The following is a 6411-nucleotide window of genomic DNA, read 5'->3' on the forward strand; positions in this document are numbered from 1 at the left end:
AAGTCCACGCTGGAAAGCACACGCTCAAAATGGAAAGGCCAACTGCACGGCACCACCTCCTCGTCCTTTGCCCGCGGAGTAGCCATTTGGATTGCACCTGGGGTCCCGTTTGCTTTGTCCCGCACACAGTGTGATCCAAATAGCAGGCACATGCTACTTGAAGGCACTCTAGATGGGACCCCTTTAGCTCTGGTCGCACTTTACTCCCCAAATGGAAACCAGCGCGACTTCCTATCCACGCTCTCCACCGGCAATCTTAGCGACCCCACACTGGAATGCATATGGGGGGGTGACTTCAACAGTGTCCTAGATACTCAAATAGACCGTTCATTCCCCCCACTTGTCACAGCCCCTTCTAATCGCGCCTCACAAACTCTGGCACACTGGGCATCAAACAACGGTCTGAGGGATGTATGGAGGGTGAACCACCCCACTCACCGCAAATACATTACTATTCTCCAGTGCATAAGCTACATACCAGAATAGATATGTTCTTTGTATCCGCATCTGTTATTCATAAAGTATGCATGTCTGAATACTTAGCATGCACGATATCAGATCATAACCCTCTGTGCGTAACAATGGCTTGGGGACACACACACACTCGGATACCAACATGGCGATTACAGCCAGAAGCCCTTTTAGACCACCCCTTTCAAACAGATATGTCCAAAAGATTAGCCAATTACTTTCTATCAAATAAAAACACAACCGCATCCCGCGCTATAGAGTGGGACGCCCACAAGGCGGTGATACGCGGACACCGCCTCGCGGCCACAGTGGGGGTTAGAAAAGCACTTACTAAAGAACTAAAAGACTTAGAGATGAAGCTCCGCAGGGCAGAGAATGTGATCGACAGCGGAGAGGCCACACTAACAACACTGCACTCGCTCAGGGCTGCTCACAAGGAAGCAGACAACAGATTAAGCAAACACGACTATAGACATTACATGGCAAGACAACACGCTGAGGTAGACAGGTCGGGCAGGCTATTAGCTTGGCTGATCCGGCAGCCATCGCAACCAAGACCTATTGGGGCGATACGTTTAAACCCTGATCTCATCGTTAACACCCAAGCAGGCATAAATGATGCCTTTTCTGCATATTACCGCACCCTTTATACGCCCCACCCCCTGGAGCAGCACCTTATTGACACACTACACCTGGTCTCTCAAAATCAACTCATCCTCGATAATACCGCTATTCTAGACGGCCCTATTACTATTGAAGAGCTGCGCTTAGCTCTGTCACTAATGGCACGCAGCAAAACCCCCGGGTCTGACGGTCTACCGGTAGAATATTTTAACTCCCACGCTTTCCACTTACTACACCCACTTATAGAAGTATTCAAGGAAGCACACCACAACCTACAATTGCTGGACTCTATGCGTGAGGCACTGATAGTCGTCCTCCCAAAAACAGGCCGTGACCCTCTCGATGTCAAATTGTCGCGTGGGCTCTCATTATCCTTAATGAGACTACTGGATTTCTAGGCAGCAGGATCGATAACGGTGTGGGGGACTGAGTCTGACCCACGTGTAAGGAACTCTGTTACCCTAAATCCGTTTTTTGCTCCGGCTAACTAGCAGTGCCTCATTTCTCCCATGGGGAAGAGATGATTGGGCAGCCGAGCGCATGACATCTTTGGAACTTCTCAGGGAAGTCGTGGTCACTCAGATCCAAACCAACTCTCTCATTTACAATATGATCTCATATACAAATGACAAAGACAGTATAAGTTTTATATCATGATTTAATAAAACAACTGTATTTTAGATAATAAGGCATGAGCCGCAATAACCAGAACCATACAACACAGTAGGATTGAAATAGTTACCAGGAGAGTAAAACATAAGAACAAAGCGATCATCGTGTATAATAGTTTCTACTCTCCCTCTGCTTGTTCTATTTCGAGCACAGCATGTTAAGCTTCTAGCTTGCCTGTCTGTATCACTGGGGAGACATCAGCCCTCATACCTGAGCAAAGGCCTGTGATCTTGGTTCAGCATCTGCAACGAGGCAGTCAGCGTCTAGTTGTGGTTCCCTGGTCGGAATCTCCCTCCTACGTGTATTGGGAAAAGGAAGTGATTTTATAACTAACATGTCAGCGTGATCACAAAATGTCCCTACGCAGGAATGCCAAGTCTAAACTCCTACCACATCTATCGGCAATGTACCAGACTGTATCCTTGACTGAAGCACAGAGTGAATGTGTTATGGAGAACTTCAGTGCTGAAGTTGGCAAAACAGTGTGATATGAATAAAAAACAAAACCGTAGAACTGGCTATTTGAAAAATAACAGTACGAAGCCTAATAAAAAGCATTTAGAGCAAAGTGCACAGAGGCTCTAAGCTGCCAGCAAATGAATAAAACACACCCAGGGCAAAGTGCACAAAGGCCTAGAGCCTGAAGCTAACGCGCAAAGGATACGTAAAACTAACCACACTACACCCTCCCCTTGTCGGTAGCAAGTGGTTCCAATAATATAAAAATATGCCCCAGATATAAACAATACCTACAATTATATATATATTTCAACAAGGTCAGAAGACAACAAAGTCATAAATTTAGAAAACATGTGACAATAAAGCCAAATTCAATATAATGTCAATTTTGCAGGAGAGGAAAAAAAAATCCAATTGTTAAACAGAAGCAATAGAGAGTAGGAGCTCCTCCACTTCGATATATGTCAACATCGGAAGATCCACGCCACAAAGTACCATGGAGCAGGTGTGTTCCAAAGCTCCAAAACCATTCAGGGCGGCACCCCCTGCAGGGCCTATGAATGAGACAAAACCATCTTCCTCCAGGAAGGGAATCTCATAAACTGCCTCACGCAGCAAACGCAACCGTAGTGCACAAGTGTGGGAATGAGCCCTAATCGGGAACATCAACAGATCAGGATCGACCACTGGAGGGCGCCGCAGTGAGAGACAGAGAGCCAGTGCATGTTCAAACGAGCACCAAAGGCACCGAAACACGGGTTGCACACAATCCAAAACCGGTCGGAATGACAGAGACCAGTCACACTCCAAATGGCCCAGGAGTGTTGCTCCAAAATGCTGCATTATGCGTTCACGACACAGCTGCGCTGATGGGAGCAGCAATATAGGATCTCGTCGTGGCGGGACAGCCATTGCGAAAAAATAGCAATAACAGCAAGACTCCAGCCAATAAAGCCAAAGTAATCGGAAAACCCCAAAAAATGCTTCCGAAAATAGAGTGTATAGCCGAAGGTATCAAACCGAATATGGAAGAGAAGGTGGGAGCAAAACCGACACCAACGGCTTTGAAAAAATGTGCAATACCAGCAGTGCTGGATGCATTAAATATACGTCCCACAAGTTCACCGAACTGACTTGGAAAGTTAACATTCAAAAGGGACTGTATTTCCGCCGATGACCTTGCCACCTGAAGTGCGTAGGTCTCGCTGGCAGATGTAAGGGCCACATGCTTTTGAAACAATAAAGCTTTTAGCCGACTCAACTTGTCGAAATTAACCTTGGAAGTAGCAATATGAGGCCAGATGTCCGCTACCTCCCTAATTTGAGTGGGGGGAAACAACACGTTCCCGCAGCACGTAACGGCCTTGTTGACAACGACAACTTAAACTATTCCGGCACGCATGCCACAGCAGCGTTCGCTGTTAAGAACAATGTAACTGCCGTTAGAAAGCACCTGGAAACTGGTTTTAATAACCGGGACTGGAACTCCCTTCAGATAACAAGCTAAGTTAGCAATCGAAGCGTTACACGCTCCGTGCAAGGACAGCTGTTTACAAACCATAGAATGGCTGACAGAAGTTTCGCATTCACTACCGCTAAGAAAAACCTCCCTCAAACCATTAACACATCTGTATTGAAAGGGAAGTTCCCACACCTCATGTATGTAACTGTCTCCCAATAGTTCATATCTACCCACCGGAATGTGCTTCAAACAAGAAGTAAATTGCAGAGTGGAGATAGGCAGATAAATAACCCCATGAATCAACCACTCAGCTGACGGAATCTCAGCCACCGTGAAAGGCAGTTTCTCTAATTTCTCAATATTCAACATAACATACGTCGCTTCCTTTTTAGCCATCAGCTGTTGTTGACGAGTCAAATTAAAGGAGACAAAGATCTCTCTGGCACGAATGTGCTGCCATGGAACGCGACCTGCCTTCAAGGTCTGAAGAGTCCAACCCAGCTGCATGATGGACCGCGTCTGACTCTGCCCATGATATAAAGAAGACATGTCCGATTTAATAATGTCAATAGCAGAGGAAACAATGCTATCAATCATGTAAACACGGTCAGAAAGGGTATGCATGCCATTATCAACAACAGACAAAGGGCCTGATTCTAAGTTTGGAGGACGGTGTTAAACCGTCCCAAAAGTGGCGGATATACCACCTACCGTATTACGAGTCCATTATATCCTATGGAACTCGTAATACGGTAGGTGGTATATCCGCCACTTTTGGGACGGTTTAACACCGTCCTCCAAAGTTAGAATCAGGCCCAAAGTCTGCATCAGGTTTTCCTGACCAATCTGCCTCAACCGGGCTGCAGCCTCCTGTTGTGAAAGCTTCCAAATCTCATTATAAACTTCGTATAGAAATCTTTTCTTCCATGGTACCTTGGGACCTGACAAAAAAATCTTGTAAATCAGTATCATTAGACAGTAACGTGAGATGTGACTTAACTGCATCCAGCGTGGATGACTTCAACCATTGCTGACAAAGCTTCCCCACACTGTATGTAGTTATAATATCAGCATGCTCTGGTGAAATGTAACGAGGGTCTGCCCTACTAGTCCTGAACCCCCCTGAAGAGGTGACAAAACGTTGATGACATTTATTAGTGTCTACAAGCCATAATAACCACCCGCCCGGATGTATCGATGAAGTGTTAAGCGTGCCATTCTGGACCCAATGTGTAAATTCACTAAAAGTAGCATTCACATAGTGCTGCCAGTTGTTTAATTTGGAAGGGACAGGTATACTAGGCAAATTCAACTCTCTAATTGTCGCCAAGCCCAAACAGCTAGTCTGTTGTACTGTGTCATTGAGGAAAATCATCTGCACAGGGATAATACATGCTCTAAATAATGTGTCCCTGCCTTGCATCTGCCAATTTTTCGTACCCCAAACACTTTTCAAGTCAACAGTCTTAAACCAATATTCATACCCCTCGACCAAAAGTTTCGATACAAACAAATTGGAATACAGTAATTTAATATCGGTCAATAACATTTGCTTATTAGAATACGGAGTAACTTTAAAATAGTAAGACTTAGCATTTCGTTGATTATGCCCAGAAAAATATGCAAATTTATCATAATACGTTTTCGAACTCCCTTGTGGAGGAGTCGAGCAATGTTCCCATTGCACATAATTAAATATGGACTTAGGGCAACTAGCTTTATGAATAAAGTGGTGTCCATAATAGTTGTAGCAAAACATGTCACCATGATTATCTCTAAACTGGTAAGCATCTTTGTTGTAATTTAGTTGTAATATTTTAAGGTTAGCCTTTCAATTAGTGTTATAATGAAAAAAGATCAATGGTTCTTTAGAATCACGCTTTATTTTCATCTCCACTTCTCCTCATCAGCTCTTCACATCTCCCCTTCTCTCAGCTCTCTCTCCCAACATTCTATTGTGAACTCCTCTACCTAACAGTCAGAACATTCCATTCTAAAGGGAAGGTGGGGGTTCAACAAGTACTTTACTACAAAATGCAGCTATGCAGATAGCACTATTACTGATTTTTCAAGTCTTGAAATATTAAGCATACTGTAGTGTTGACAAAACAAAACGAAACCTGATATTGGGAAATTAATTTAGAAAGAAGAGCTAAACCGGCAAGAAGAGTTCATAAGGTTAGCCTTTCAATTCAACAATAATTTTACAAGGAAAAAAATATAAAGCACACATTATGAACCTTTTCTGAGAGGAAAGGTCAAGAAGACACAATCAATCACATGACAGATATTCCTGGAAGGAAAGGAAAATAAAAGTGTCTTTTACCAGCATTATTTCATGAGAGGCAAGCACAGGTTATGAACAGCGACCTTTTCTGAGAGGGAAGGTCAAGAAAATCAATCTATCACACACAAGTATTTCATCTATGAGGATCTATTTTTAAATAACACAAGTTAATCGTCTATACTGACAATAATGCAAAATGAATGCACAAGAAAATAAACGGGTCTTTTTCTGATGACATTTTATGAAAGGCAGCTCTGAAACGGAACATTCGTATTATATTTATCTGTGTGGAAGCGCACACAATTACATGAGGAGCATATCTCATTAACTTTTAATCCACAAGAGGTTGTACTTTGCGAATTACCTCAGCTTTAGTGGAGTTTTTGAAACGATTGAGGATCATCTGTACTTCGGTTTCAAATGCAGTTTCACTGAA

The sequence above is a fragment of the Pleurodeles waltl genome, chromosome 7, assembly GCF_031143425.1.
Source record: "Pleurodeles waltl isolate 20211129_DDA chromosome 7, aPleWal1.hap1.20221129, whole genome shotgun sequence".
Lineage (NCBI taxonomy): Eukaryota > Metazoa > Chordata > Amphibia > Caudata > Salamandridae > Pleurodeles > Pleurodeles waltl.